Source organism: Heterodontus francisci, chromosome 5, assembly GCF_036365525.1.
Source record: "Heterodontus francisci isolate sHetFra1 chromosome 5, sHetFra1.hap1, whole genome shotgun sequence".
NCBI classification, from domain to species: Eukaryota; Metazoa; Chordata; class Chondrichthyes; order Heterodontiformes; family Heterodontidae; genus Heterodontus; species Heterodontus francisci.
This window is the reverse complement of record NC_090375.1, coordinates 15818748-15835372: the sequence shown is the minus strand read 5'-3', so window position 1 is coordinate 15835372 and position 16625 is coordinate 15818748.

Below are 16625 nucleotides of genomic sequence, written 5' to 3'. Positions count from 1 at the left end.
AGAATGTTCTATGTTTCACTGAGATCACCTCTCATTCTACTAAATTCCAGAGAATCGCGGCTGATTCTACTCATTCTAAATGAGCATTTTTTGTGCACAAATTCTTCAATTTCTATATTCTCCTCCTCCTGTAGTGTATCATAACAGCAACAAGAACAACTTATATTTATATAGCGTCTTTGATGTAACAAAACACCCCAAGATGCTTCACAGGAGCGCTATAAAACAATATTTGACACTGAGCCACATAAGCAGTTTTTAAAGTCAAAAGCTTGCTCAAACAGGTGGGTTTGAAGGAATGCCTTAAAGGAAGAAAGCAAAGTAGAGAAGAGGAGAGGTGTAGGGAGGGGAATTCCAGAGCTTGGGGTCTTGGCAACTGAAAGCACAGCCACCAATGGCGGAGCAATTAAAATTGGGGATGCTCAAGAGGCCAGAATTAGATGAGTACAGATAGCTGGGAGGTTGTGGGGCTGGAGGAGATTACAGAGATAGGGAGGGGCCATGGAGCAATTTGAAAACAAGGATGAGGATTTTTCAATTAAGATGTTGCTTGACTGGGAGCCAATGTAGGTCAGCGAGCACAGGGGTGATGGAGAACGGGTACAAGTTAGGAAACGGGCAGCAGGGTTTTGGCATTTCAAGGTGAGAGAGGGTAGAATGTGGGAGAGCAGCCAGGAGTGCATTGAAATAGTCAAATCTAGAGGTAAAAAAGGCTTGGATGAGGGTTTCAGCAGCAGATGAGCTGAGAGGGGGTGAAGTCGGGCGATGTTATGGAGGTGGAATTAGGCAGTCCTACTGATGGCATGAATACGAGGTCAGTAGCTCATCTCGGGGTCAAATATGACACCAAAGTTGCAAACAGACTGGTTTAGCATGTAGATGAGAAATAGGGGAGGACCAAAGATAGATGATTGGGGGATAGCAGAGGTGCAGGAACAGGAAGAGAACTCTGGATATGATAAGGTAGATAAGAATGGAACCCAGCAAGAGCAGTCCCACCTAACTGGACAACAGAGGAGAGGCATTGGAGGATGATGGTGTGGTTAACCATGTCAAAGATTGCCGACAGGTTGAGAAGGACAAGGTGAGGTAGATTACCTTTGTTACAGTCACATGGGATGTCCTTTATGATTTTGATAAGAGCCGTTTCGTTTCTGTGGCAGGGGTGGAAACCTGATTGGAGGGTATTCAGACATGGAGTTTCAGGAAAGATGGGCACATTATTTAACATAAATAAAAACAAAGTGCTGGAAATACTCAGCAGGTCTGGCAGCATCTGTGGAGAGAGAAGCAGAGTTAACGTTTCAGGTCAGTGACCCTCCATCAGAACTGCAACAACTCTGATGAAGAGTCACTGACCTGAAACGTTTTAGATTAGATTAGAGATACAGCACTGAAACAGGCCCTTCGGCCCACCGAGTCTGTGCCGACCAGCAACCACCCATTTATACTAATCCTACACTAATCCCATATTCCTACCAAACATCCCCATCTGTCCCTATATTTCCCTACCACCTACCTATACTAGTGACAATTTATAATGGCCAATTTACCTACCAACCTGCAAGTCTTTTGGCTTGTGGGAGGAAACCGGAGCACCCGGAGAAAACCCACGCAGACACAGGGAGAACTTGCAAACTCCACACAGGCAGTGCCCAGAATCGAACCCGGGTCCCTGGAGCTGTGAGGCTGCAGTGCTAACCACTGCGCCACTGTGCCGCCCACTGACCTGAAACGTTAACTCTGCTTCTCTCTCCACAGATGCTGCCAGACCTGCTGAGTATTTCCAGCATCTGCAGTATTTTGCTTTTCCATTATTTAACATTTAGGTGTGCAATAGAAGTATTGTGATGTATTACACAGGGGCACTGTGCATTATCATGTGCTTGATTCTATTTTCCAGACTTTCGCACCTGTCTTTGTACACTATGTATGGCCAGCAATGTGCAAAGTGGACATCCGACAATTGTTGGCGTCTGTAGGTTATTATCAGGAGCAGGAGATGGAGGTTTATTGCTACAGGGGCTCTGACGAATCTCAGCACTTGAAAAAGTTGGCTTTCGAGTTCCTTCTTGCCCAGCTGGAATGTGAACGGTTGGCGGAGATGGATTCACATGGTCAAACACTGGGTTGCAATCAGCTAGAGATGATGAAGGAAATAAGAAGTATTGAAGGTACAATGGACTGCCTCAGAGTCCTCGAAGAAAAAAAAAACGAGCAACTTGTTTTAAAACCGATAAAAATGAATTGGAACAGATCACGTCTGGAACAGAATTGCGAACCTAACTTGAGAAACCAAATTAAAGAAAAGGCACTCACTTCAGGAAAATTTTATAAACACGACACTTTCTTTTTGTCCAACTCAATGAGCCCTGTGATGGAAGAAGGGCGTCCTCTGATACACTCGTACCTTACAGCATCGGTTTTCCCTGCTGATGCTGCCTCTGAGTTCCATTTTGGACCAAGCAATGACAGTTGGCGAAAAGTGACTCCCTCAGAGCCAAAATCAGTGGGCAATGATGCATTAGTGCAAGTAAAAGTGAAAGAAGGTAATCTCCCTGCTCATCAGTTTTATGTTGAAGGGAATGGCTTGGCTGAAAATTTTCTCCCTTGTAAATGCCAAATTTGTAGAGCATCTCGTGGCTCATTAGTTTGCGTAAGGTGTGGTTTAGCAGCTTGCACTCCCTGCTCCGCACATCCTGTCATCAGTGTACCATATCATTGTGAACATGAGTTTCACTCCTTCAGTCAAATATTTTGAATGGACACTTGTTAACTAAAGAAATAAATACAGTGAGTACAAGTAATGAAGGGTATACTTTTTTTGATTCCTTCATGGGATCTGGACGTTGATGGCAAGGCCTGCATTTGTTGCCCGTCCCTAAATGTCCTTGAGAAGGTTGTGGTGAGCCGCCTTCTTGAACTGCTGCAGTCCCCTGAGAGGGTCCTATTGAGGAGGTGCGATACAGGTTTACTAGATTGATCGAACTGTCCAATGAGCTCTGTAAATAGGGGCATAGTGTACAAGAACAATGGCAATATGATAAACCTGTATAAAACACTGTTTCAGTCTCACTGGAGTATTGTGTCCAGCTCTGGGCACCACACTTTAGAAAGGATGTGAAGAGAGGGTGCAGAGAAGATTCACGAGAATAATTCCAGGGATGAGGGACTTCAGTAATATGGATAGATTGAAGAAGCTGGGGTTATTCTCCTTGGAGAAGAGATGATTAAGAGGACATGTGATAGAGGTGTTCAAAATCATGAGGGGTTTGGACATAGTAGATAAAGAGAAACCAGAGGACACAAATTTAAGGTGATTGGCAAAAGAAGCAACAGCGACATGAGGAAAAACTTTTTTACGCAGCGAGTAGTTCGGATCTGGAATGCACTGCCTGAGAGTGTGGTGGTGGCAGATTCAATCATGGCTTTCAAAAGTAACTGGAAGAGAAAAGATTTTCAGGGCGACGAGGAAAAGGCGGGGGAGTGGGACTAGGTGAGTTGCTCTTGCAGAGAGCCAGCACAGATATGATGGGCCGAATGGCCTCTTCTGGGATGTAATCATTCTCTGATTCTATAAGGAGAAATTGAGTAGAATGGGCTGATATTCCCAGGAGTTTAGAAAAATTAAAGGTGATCTCATTGAAACATATATAATTCTTAAAGGATTTGACATGGTAGAAGACGAGAGGACGTTTCCTCTGGCTGGAAAGACTAAAATAAGGGGTCAGCCATTTAGGACTGAGATGAAGAGAAGTTTATCCACCAAAGGGTTGTGAATCTTTGGAACTCTTTACCCCAGAGAGCTGTGGATGCCCAGTCATTGAGTATGTCCAAGACTGAGGTCGATAGAATTTTCGGTATGAAAGGAATTGAGGGGTAAGGAGATCGTGCGGGAAGGTGTAGCTGAGGTAGAAGATCAGCCATGATCTTATTGAATGGTGGAGCAGACTCAAAGGGCCAAATGGCCTACTCCTGCCCTTATTTCTTATCTAATGATGCAATCTAAAGACATATTGTACTTGGAGGTATGTAAAAAGGCTTTTGAAATGATCTATTTTTAAAAGGTGCGAAAATATTAAGTTTCCCCTTCCCAGAATGTGTGACTGTGATCTTAGGGTCCCAAGCTCAACCCTTTGTCAGATGAGACAAGACAACTGGGTTCAATGTCTCTGTCACAGGAAACAATTTCTCCACCTGATTGCTCCATGGTGACCCCTGCTGGAAGATGTGTGTAACTGACTGCCATGGTTTATAGAGTCGTACAGCATAGAAACAGGCCCTTTGGCCTACCGCGTCCATGCCGACCATAATGCCTATCTATACTAATCCCACCTGTCTGCATTAATTCCATATCCCTCTATGGCAGCAACTTCACTCACCATCAAATAAGCTCCTGCAGGAGGAATTTCCTTTAGAGTTTTCTTGATGAACAGAACCCGGGGGGAAGGTTTTCTGAAACTGGGCGGGTGAGGATTTTCTTCATCAAGAATTGGGGAGAAAACTGGCGGAGGGGAAACCAGGGAACGGGGTTCCAGGGGAGGGGGGAGACTAGGAAAACAGGGACTTTGGGAAAGGGGAAGACTGGAGAACAGGGGCTCAGGAAGAGAGAGAGACTGGGGATTGGAGTTTACCACAGAGCTGGGAGTGCAATTAGCACTGAGAGAGGAGCAACCAGTAATGGGCCAAGTGAAACCTGGGGACCCTACTGTAGGTAAAGTGGGAAAGATTGTTTCCACTGCTGGACGAATGGGAAACTAGGGAACAGAAATTAAGGAATCACACTGGAACAAACAACAGGGGAAAGGAGGAAAGTTCTTGAACTCAGGGATATTAGACCATGTAATACTTCACTACATGTAGCTATTGATAGAGAACAAAACTGTGCAGGCAGCACAGTGGCGCAGTGGTTAGCACTACAGCCTCACAGCTCCAGCGACCCGGGTTCAATTCTGGGTACTGCCTGTGCGGAGTTTGCAAGTTCTCCCTGTGTCTGCGTGGGTTTCCTCCGGGTGCTCTGGTTTCCTCCCACAGCCAAAAGACTTGCAGGTTGATAGGTAAATTGGCCATTATAAATTGCCCCTAGTATAGGTAGGTGGTAGGGAATATAGGGACGGATATGGTAGGAATATGGGATTAGTGTAGGATTAGTATAAATGGGTGGTTAATGGTCGCACAGACTTGGTGGGCCGAAGGGCCTGTTTCAGTGCTGTATCTTGAAAAAAAATAACAACTTATATTTATGTAGCACCTTTAACATAATAAAACATCCCAAGACACTTCACAGGAGCATTATAAAACAAAATATGGCACTAAGCCTCATAGGGAGATATTAGGTCAGGTGACCAAAAGCTTGGTCAAAGAAGGAGATTTTAAGGAGTGCCTTAAAGGAGGAAAGCGAGGTAGTGAGGCGGAGAGGTTTGTGGAGGGAATTTCAGAGCTTAGGACCAAGGCCACTGAAGGCGCGGCCAATAATTTTGGAGCAATTAAAATTGAGGATGCTCAAGATGCCAAAACTACAGCAGCACAGATATCTCGGAGGGTTGTAGGACTGGAGGAGATTACAGAGATAGGGAGGGGTGAGGCCATGGAGTGATTTGAAAACAAGAATGAGAATTTTAAAATCCAGGCATTGCCAGGCTGAGAGCCAGTGTAGGTCAGTGAGCATAGAGGTGATGGGTGAATGGGACTTGGTGTGAGTACGGACATGGGCAGCAGAGTTTTGGATGACCTCAAGTTTGCATAGGATCGAGTGTGGGAGACCAGCCAGGAGTGCATTGGAATAGTCAAGTTTAGTGGTAACAAGGGCATGAACAAAGAACAAAGAAGAACAAAGAAAATTACAGCACAGGAACAGGCCCTTTGGCCCTCCAAGCCGATCCAGATCCTCTACCTAAACATGTCGCCTATTTTCTAAGGGTCTGTATCTCTCTGCTTCCTGCCCATTCATGTATCTGTCTAGATACATCTTAAAAGACGCTATCGTGTTCGCATCTACCACCTCCGCTGGCAACGCAAATACATGGGAACACCACCACCTGCAAGTTCCTCTCCAAGTCACACACCATCCTGACTTCGAACTATATCGCCGTTCCTTCACTGTCGCTGGGTCAAAATCCTGGAACTCCCTTCCTAACAGCACTGTGGGTGTACCTACACCAAATGGACTGCAGCGGTTCAAGAAGGCAGCTCACCACCACCTTCTCAAGGGCAATTGGGGATGGGCAATAAATGCTGGCCTAGCCAGCGATGCCCACATCCCATGAATGAATTTTTTAAAAACCCTCACAAGGACCCTCACATCCTTCCTAAAGTGTGGCGACCAGAGCTGGATATGATACTCTAGTTGTGGCCGAAGCAGAGCTTTATAAATGTTCAGCATAACTTCCCTGATTTTGTACTCAATGCCTCTGTTTATGAAGCCCGAGATCCCAGATGCTTTGCTGATGGCTCTCCCAATATGTCCTGCCACCTTCAAAGATTGATGCTCACTGATGCTCAGTTTGGGTTCCGCCAGGGCCACTCAGCTCCAAACCTCATTACAGCTTTGGTCCAAAAGAGCTGAATACCAGAGGTGACTGCCCTTGACATCAAGGCAGCAGTTGACCGAATATAGCAAAACTGGATTCAGTGGGAATCAGGGGGAAACCTCTTCACTGGTTGGAATCATACCTAGCACAAAGGAATATGGTTGTGGTTGTTGGAGGTCAATTATCTCAGTCCCAGGGCATCACTGCAGGAGATCCTCAGGGTTGTGTGCTAGGCCCAACCATCTTCAGCTGCTTCATCAATGACCTTCCCTCCATCATAAGGTCAGAAGTGGGGATGTTTGCTGATAATTACACAATTTTCATCAATTTTGCGACTCCTCAGATACTGAAGCAGCCCATGTCCGTATGTAGCAAGACCTGGACAATATCCAGGCTTGGGTTGATAAGTGGCAAGTAACATTCGTGCCAGTACAAATGACACGAGGCCTACACCTATCTTGGACCGGTGTGGCAGCAGTCGGCAGGCGGACCTGGGAAGAGGAGGATCCAGAGCGGGACCTGTATAAGAAAGAGCGGGGCTCGGTGCCCACACCTACCTGAAGACCGGAGCGGTGGCAGCAGGTTCTCTCTCTGTCTCTGTCTCCACACGCTGAGTTTCAAAGGAGGAAAAAAAAGACTTTGTGACATCATGGGAAATCTGTAAGCTGATTGGTTGGGTAAGTAACAGCTGTTAGCGCCTGTAAATAGCTTAAAAAATCAGGGGAAAGAATGTTCATGTTTAAAAAAACCTCAAAACCTACCTTTTCAGTGATAGGGTTAGTATTATTAAAATGTGTTTTTTTAATTAGTGTAATTTATTAATAATTACTAGTAATTATTAATACATTTTTTTAATATATTAAGTAGTGGTTTTTAGGGAACCAAGGTCCATAATGTAAAAAATCTCAAATTTGTGTGTAATTTAAGGGAGTAAATAAAGGGTAAGTCATGGCAGGGCAGCTCGGCATTGTGGAGTGCTCCTCCTGTGCAATGTGGAAAGTCAGGGACACTTCTAGTGTCCAGGCCGAACACATGTGCAGCAAGTGTCTCCAGCAGCAGCTTCTCGAAATCCACAGTTCGGATCTGGAGCGGCAGCTGGAGACACTGTGGAGCACCCGCGAGGTTGAGATCATTGTGGACAGCACGTACAGGAAGGTGGTCACACCCCAGGTAAAGACTGCTCAGGCAGAAAGTGAATGGGTGACCACCAGGCAGAGTAGAAGAACTAGGCAGGTAGTGCAGGAGTCCCCTGGGTCCATCTCCCTCTCTAACAGATATTCCGTATTGAGTACTGTTGGGGGAGATAGCTTCTCAGGGAAATGCATCAAGAGCCAAGTCTGTGGCACCACGGGTGACTCAGCTGCACAGGATGGGAGGAAAAAGAGTGGGAGAGCTATAGTGATAGGCGATTCTATCGTAAGGGGTACAGTAGGCATTTCTGTGGCCACAAACATGACTCCTGGATGGTATGTTGCCTCCCTGGTGCTCGGATCAAGGATGTCACGGAGCAGCCGCAGGACATTATGAAGGGGAAGGTTGAACAGTTGGAGGTCATGGTTCACATTCATACCAACGACATAGGTAGAAAGAGGGATGAGGTTCTGCAACAAGAATTTAGGGAGCTCGGTAGCAGATTAAAAAGCAGGGCCTCAATGGTTGTAATCTCTGGATTACTCCCGGTGCCACCTGCTAGTGAATATAGGAATAGGAGGATAGAGCAGATGAATGCGTGGCTGAAGACATGGTGCAGGAGGGAGGGCTTTAGTTTCCTGGATCACTGGGTCAGTTTCTGGTAAAGGTGGGACGTGTACAATTTGGAAGGGTTGCACCTGAACCGGAATGGGACCACCATCCTTGCTGGGAGGTTTGCTAGTGCTGTTGTGGGGGGTGGTTTAAATTAATTTGGCAGGGGGATGGGATACAGAGCGGAGGTACAGTAGGGGGTGATGCGCAGTCAAATATAGAAGAGAAACTGAGTCAGTCTGGAAGGCAGAGCAAATATAGACCTGTTAAGGCACAAGTGAATAATGCAAGGCTGGATTGCATCTTTTTTAACGCAAGGAGTCTTACAAGTAAGGCAGATGAATTGAGGGAACAAAAACAAGAAATGCTGGAATCACTCAGCAGGTCTGGCAGCATCTGTGGAAAGAGAAGCAGAGTTAACGTTTCGGGTCAGTGACCCTTCTTCGGAACTGACCCGAAACGTTAACTCTGCTTCTCTTTCCACAGATGCTGCCAGACCTGCTGAGTGATTCCAGCATTTCTTGTTTTTGTTTCAGATTTCCAGCATCCGCAGTATTTTGCTTTTATTTTAGATGAATTGAGGGTGTTGATTAACACATGGGATTATGATATTACTGCTATCACAGAGACACAGTTGAGGGAAGGGCAGGATTGGCAGATCAATATTCCAGGATATAGAATCTTCAGGCGTGACGGGGGGAAGGGGGGGTTTGTAAAAGAGGAGGTGGCATTGCACTGTTGATCAAGAAGTCAATTACTGCAGTATGAAGGGATGATATCTTAGAAGGTTCCTCAAATGAGGCTATACGGGTAGAACGTAAAAACAAAAAGGGGGCAATCACTTGGCTGGGAGTGTACTACAGGCCTCCAAATATCAGGGAGCGATAGAGGAGCAGAGAGGGGTAAAAATAATTGGGTAATAATAGTAGGGGATTTCAACTTCCCCTATATCATCTGGGATAGTCTTAGTTCAAAAGGCTTAAAGGGGGCGGAATTCTTAAAGTGCATACAGGAGAGCTTTTTGAGCCAGCGTGTAGAAAGTCCGACAAGAGAAGGGGCGGTGCTGGACCTAATCCTAGGGAATGAAGCCAGACAAGTGGTAGAAGTGTCAATGGGGGAGCATTTTGGGGATAGTAACCATAACTCTGTAAGGGTTAAGGTAGTTATGGAAAAGGACAAAGATGGACCGGAAATAAAGGTACTGAATTGGGGGAAGGCCGATTTCCATATGATAAAACAGGATCTGGCCAAAGTGGACTGGAAGCAGCTACATGTAGGAAAGTCTTCATCAGACCAATGGGAGTCATTCAAAAAGGAAATAGTGAGAGTTCAGAGCCAACATGGTACTGTAAAGGTGAAGGGTAGGACCAACAAGTCCAGGGAACCCTGGATGTCAAGGGATATTGAGGATTGGATCAGGAAAAAAAGGAGGCTTACGGCAGATTCAGAGCGCTGAAAACAGCGGAGGCCCTAGAGGAGTATAGAAAGTGTAGGGGGTTACTTAATGAAGTAATTAGGAGAGCGAAGAAGGGGCATGATAAAACACTGGTGGGCAAGATAAAGGAAAATCCCAAGGCATTTTATAAGTATAATAAGGGCAAGAGGATAAGCAGGGAAAGAGTTGGGCCCATTAGAGACCAAAGTGGCAATTTGTGTGTGGAGCCGGAGGACATAGGTGAGGTTTTAAATGATTACTTTTCATCTGTGTTCACTATGGAGAAGGATGATGTAGGTGTGGAGATCAGGGAGGGGGATTGTGATATACTCGAACAAATTAGCATCGAAAGGAAGCAGGTAATAGCAGTTTTAGTTGGGCTTAAAAGTGGATAAATCCCCAGGCCCAGATGAGATGTATCTCAGGCTTTTATGTGAGGCAAGGGAGGAGATAGCAGGGGCTCTGACACAAATTTTCAAATCCTCTCTGGCCACAGGAGAGGTACAAGAGGACTGGAGGACAGCGAATGTGGTACCATTATTCAAGAAGGGTAGGAGAGATAAACCAGGTAATTACAGGCTGGTGAGTCTAACATCAGTGGTTGGGAAACTGTTGGAAAAAATTCTGAGGGACAGGATTAATCTCCACTTGGAGAGGCAGGGATTAATCAAGGATAGTCAGCATAGCTTTGTCAGGGGGAGATCATGTCTAACAAACTTGATTGAGTTTTTTGAGGAAGTGTAGACTATTCCATCACACTCCCAACTTGTGCCTTGTAAGTGTTGAGCGTGTTCTCAGGCGTCAGGAGGTGACTTCCCAGCCTCTGACCTGCTCATGTAGCCATAATATTTAAATGGCTGGTCCAGTTCAGTTTCTGGTCAATGGTAACCCCCAGAATGTTCATAATGGGGGATCAGCGATGGTAATGCCTTTGAACGTCAAGGAGAGATGGCTAGATTCTCTCTTGTTGGAGATGGTCATTACCTGGCACTTGTGTGGCGTGAATGTTACTTGCCACTTATCAGCCCAAGCCTGAATGTTGTCCAGGTCTTGCTACATGCGGGCACAGAACTGCTTCAGTATCTGAGGAGTTATGAATGGTACTGAACAATGTGCAATCATCAGCGAATATCACCACTTCTGACCTTATGTTGGAGGGAAGATCATTGATGAAGCAGCTGAAGATCGTTAGGTCTAGGACACTACCCTGAAGAACTCCTGCATCCATATCCAAGGGCTGAAATGCCATAGCATACGGACCAAGTGCTGGAAAATGGGATTAGAATAGGTAGGTGCTTGATGACTGGCACAGACATGATGGGCCGAAGGGCCTGTTTCTGTGCTGTATGACTCTATGACTATGCAGTAGTCAGCATAGACTCCATTTCAGAAATCTCGCCTTCTTTCCTTCTGTCCGAAGAAGACCCCAGGTTTCTCTCCTGAGCACCTGTTTATATAATTTATTTCTGGTGGCTGATGAGTGTACCATGTCAATCATATTCGAGGTAATCCCTCCCATTTCCGTCTGGAGCTCATGGAGTCATCTCGTGGCTCATCGTTTGCTCGGACATTCTGTTTAACCTTTCCTCATGAGATCCCAGCCGTTCAGCTTTAGGAATGTCTTGTTTCAGAACCTGTGCTCGAAACATGTCCTTGGCAGAGATAACAGGCCAATGCTGTCCGAACTGCCTGCCATAGGATCTTTCTTAACAGAGAGAGAGGCAATCACACTACTATGTCTATTAATTCCATAAGAATTCCATATTATGCTGAATGGCATCATTTATTATCGGTCCCATTTCTTACAGTATCTAAGGAGGATTGGAAGATTTGTGACCAGTACCTCCGCAATTTACACACTTACATCCCTCAGTATCCTTGGATGCATCTAATCTGGTCACGGTATCTTATCAACTTTACATACAGCCAGGCTATCTAATAGCTCCTCTTTATCAATTTGTAGCCCATCAGCTACCTCTTCTTTTACTCTGACTTTGGCAACATCTTCTTCCCTGATAAAGATGGATGCAAAGTACTCATTCAGTACCTCAGCCATGTCCTCTGCCTCAATGCGTAAAGCTCCGTTTGGTCTCTAATTGGCCCTACCCTTCCTTTTACCACCCTTTTACTATTTATATGCCGAAAGAAGACTTTGGGATTTCCTTTTACGTTGGCTGCCAAACTCTTCTCATACTCTGTCTTTGCTTCTCTTTTTTTCCCTTCGCTTCTTAACTTTCTATATTCAGTCTGGTTCTCACTTGTATTATCCACCTGATATTCGTCATACTTAGCATTTTCTGCTTCATCTTACTCTCTATCTCTATTGTCACCCAGCGAGCTCTGGCTTTGTTTATCCGATCTTTCCTCCTCATAAGAATGTAATTCGACCTATCTTCTCTTTAAAAGTAGCCCGTTGTTCTGTTGCAATTTTGTCTGCCAATCTTTGATTCCAATTTACGTGGGCCCGATCCATTCTCACCCCACTGAAATTGGCCTTCCCCCAAATAATTATTTTTACTCTGGATTGCTCTTGTCCGTTTCCATAGCTAACCTAAACCTTATGATGCTATGATCACCATCCCCCAAAAGTTCCCCTGCTGACACTTGATCCACCTCATTCTCCGGAACCAGATCCAGCAATGTCTCCTTCCCCATCAGACTGGAACCATACTGATGCAGAAAATCTTCCTGACGCACTTCAGAAACTCTTCCCTCACTCGGCCGTTTATACTAATATTAACCTCGTCTGTCACAGGATAATTAAAGACCACTTCTGTAATAATGTCAGTTTTTGTCTGTCTAGACTGTTTTGATTGGTCAATTTAAGGGCCATCTCTATGGGTGGTATTTGCTGGGTGACGCCTGGCGCATGGGAAGGCACGTGAGGCATGTGCAGAGGACTGGAGTGTGTGACACATGTGCGACTGCCAACGTTTGGTGGTGGCGCAGTGGTGGCGGTGGCAGTGATTGGTGGAGAACAAAAACAGCCAAAGGTAAGGGCAGGAGAGATTGTTTCTGTGAGGGATGGGATCATGGCATCATAGAATTATAGAAATTTATAGCACAGAAGGAGGCCATTCGGCCCATCATATCTGCCTAATTCAACCTAATCCCACTTACCAGCCCTTGGTCCGTAACCTTGTGGTTACGGCACTTCAAGTTCATATCCAAGTACTTTTTCAACGTGATGAGAGTTTCTGCCTCTACCAGCCTTTTCAGGCAGTGAGTTCCAGATCCCCATCACCGTCTGGGTGAAAACATTTCCCTTGAATCCCCTCTAAACCTCCTACCTCTTCCCCTCAACTAGGCTCCCTGGTTATTGACCACTTAACCAAGGGGATTAGGCTCTTCTTATCCACGCTCTCTAGACACCTCATAATTTTATTTATGGGGTAGGCGGTGGCGTAGTGGTATTATCACTGGACTAGTAACCCAGAGACCCAGGGTATTACTCTGGGGACATGGGATTGAATCCCACCACAGCAGAAGGTGGAATTTGAATTTAATTAATAAATCTGGAATTAAAAGCTAGTCTAATGATGGCCATGAAATCATTGTCGATTGTTGCAAAAACCCATCTGGTTCACTAATGTCCTTTAGGGAAGGAAATCTGCTGTCCTTACCTGGTCTGGCCTACATGTGACTCCAGACCCACAGCAATGTGGTTAACTCTTACATGCCCTCTGAAATGGCCTAGCAAGCCACTCAGCTGTACCTAACCGCTACAAAGTCAATAAAAAGGAATGAAACCGGATGGACCACCCGGCATCGACCTAGGCACCGGAAACGACAACGGCAAACCCAGCCCTGTCGACCCTGCAAAGTCCTCCTTACTAACATCTAGGGGCTTGTGCCAAAGTTAGGAGAGCTGTCCCACAGACTAGTCAAGCAACAGCCCGACATAGTCATACTCACGGAATCATACCTTACAGACAATGTCCCAGACACTGCAATCACTATCCCTGGGTACATCCTGTCCCACCGGCTGGACAGACCCAACAGAGGTAGTGGCACAGTGGTATACAGTAGGGAGGGAGTTGCCCTGGGAGTCCTCAACATCGACTCCGGACCCCATGAAGTCTTATGGCATCAGGTCAAACATGGGCAAGGTAACCTACTACTGATTACCGCCTACTGCCCTCCCTCAGCTGATGAGTCAGGACTCCACCATGTTGAACACCACTTGGAGGAAGCACTGAGGGTGGCAAGGGCACAAAATGTACTCTGGATGGGGGACTTCAATGTCCATCACCAACAGTGGCTCAGTAGCACCACTACTGACCGAGCTGGCCGAGTACTAAAGGACATAGCTGCTAGATTGGGTCTGCGGCAGGTGGTGGGGGAACCAACACGAGGGAAAAACATACTTGACCTCGTCCTCGCCAATCTGCCTGCTGCAGATGCTTCTGTCCATGACTGTATTGGTAGGAGTGACCACCGCACAGTCCTAGTGGAGACGAAGTCCCGCCTTCACATTGAGGATACCGTCCATCGTGTTGTGTGGCACTATCACCGTGCTAAATGGGATAGATTTCGAACAGATCTAGCAATGCAGAACTGGGCATCCACGAGGCGCTGTGGGCCATCAGCAGCAGCAGAACTGTACTCAACCACAATCTGTAACCTCATGGCCCAGCATATCCCCCACTCTACCATTACCATCAAGCCAGGAGACCAACCCTAGTTCAATGAAGAGTGCAGGAGGGCATGCCAACAGCAGCACCAGGCATACCTCAAAATGAGGTGTCAACCTGGTGAAGCTACAACACAGGACTATCTGCGTGCCAAACTGCGTAAGCAGCATGCGATAGACAGAGCTAAGCGATCCCATAACCAACGGATCAGATCTACGGTGGAGTTCCGAAGAAGGGTCACTGACCCGAAACGTTAACTCTGCTTCTCTTTCCACAGATGCTGCCAGACCTGCTGAGTGAATCCAGCATTTCTTGTTTTTGGATCAGATCTAAGCTCTGCAGTCCTGCCACATCCAGCCGTGAATGGTGGTGGACAATTAAACAACTAACTGGAGGTGGTGGCTCCACAAATATCCCCATCCTCAAAGATGGGGGAGCCCAGCACATCAGTGTGAAAGATAAGGCAGAAGCTTTTGCAACAATCTTCAGCCAGAAGTGCCGAGTTGATGTCCTCCTCCTGAAGTCCCCAGCATCACAGATGCCAGACTTCAGCCAATTCGATTCACTCCGCGTGATATCAAGAAACGAATGAAGGCACTGGATACTGCAAAAGCTATGGGTCCTGACAATATTCCGGCAATTGTACTGAAGACCTGTGCTCTAGAACTTGCTGCACCCCTAGCCAAGCTATTCCAATACAGCTACAACACTGGCACCCACCCTGCAATGTGGAAAATTGCCCAGGTATGTCCTGTACACAAAAAGCAGGACATACCAACCCGGCCAATTACCGCCCCATCAGTCTACTCTCTATCATCAGTAAAGTGATGGAAGGTGTCATCAATAGTGCCATCAAGCGGCACTTGCTTAGCAATAACCTGCTCAGTGACGCTCAGTTTGGGTTCTGCCAGGGCCACTCAGCTCATGACCTCATTACAGCCTTCGTTCAAACATGGACAAAAGGGCTGAACTCCAGAGGTGAGGTGAGAGTGACTGTCCTTGACATCAAGGCAGCATTTGACCGAGTATGACATCAAGGAGCCCTAGCAAAACTGAGGTCAATGGGAATCAGGGGGAAAACCCTCCGCTGGCTGGAATCACACCTAGCACAAAGAAAGATGGTTGTGGTTGTTGGAGGTCAATCATCTGAGCTCCACGACATCACTGCAGGAGTTCCTCAGGGTAGTGTCCTAGGCCCAACCATCTTCAGCTGCTTCATCAATGACCTTCCTTCAATCATAAGGTCAGAAGTGGGGATGTTCGCGGATGAATGCACAATGTTCAGCACCATTCGTGACTCCTCAGATACTGAAGCAGTCCGTGTAGAAATGCAGCAAGACCTGGACAATATCCAGGCTTGGGCTGATAAGTGAAAAGTAACATTCGCGCCACACAAGTGCCAGGCAATGACCATCTCCAACAAGAGAGAATCTAACCATCTCCCCTTGACGTTCAACAGCATTACCATTGCTGAATCCCCCACTATCAACATCCTAGGGGCTACCATTGACCAGAAACTGAACTAGAGTAGCCATATAAATACCATGGCTACAAGAGCAGGTCAGAGGCTAGGAATCCTGTGGCAAGTAATCACCTCCTGACTCCCCAAAGCCTGTCCACCATCTACAAGGCACAAGTCAGGAGTGTGATGGAATACTCTCCACTTGCCTGGATGGGTGCAGCTCCAACAACATTCAAGAAGCTCGACACCATCCAGGACAAAGCAGCCCGCTTGATTGGCACCCCATTAACAAACATTCATTCCCTCCACCACCGACGCACAGTGGCAGCAGTGCATCTACAAGATGCACTGCAGCAATGCACCAAGGCTCCTTAAACAGCACCTTCCAAACCCGTGACCTCTACCAACTAGAAGGACAAGGGCAGCAAATACATGGGAACACCACCATCTGCAAGTTCCCCTCCAAGTCACACACCATCCTGACTTGGAACTATATCGCAGTTCCTTCACTGTCGCTGGGTCAAAATCCTGGAACTCCCTTCCTAACAACACTATGGGTGTACCTACCCCAAATGGACTACAGTGGTTCAAGAAAGCAGCTCACCACCAGCTTCTCAAGGGCAATTAGGGATGGGCAATAAACGCTGGCCTGGCCAGTGTCGCCCACATCCCATGAATGATTAAAAAAAATAATTATACATCTCAATTAGGTCTCCTCTCAGTCTTCTCTTTTTCAAAGAAAACAGCCCTAGCACATCCAATCTTTCCTCATAATTAAAATTCTCCAGTCCAGGCAGCATTGTCGTAAATCTCCTCTGTAC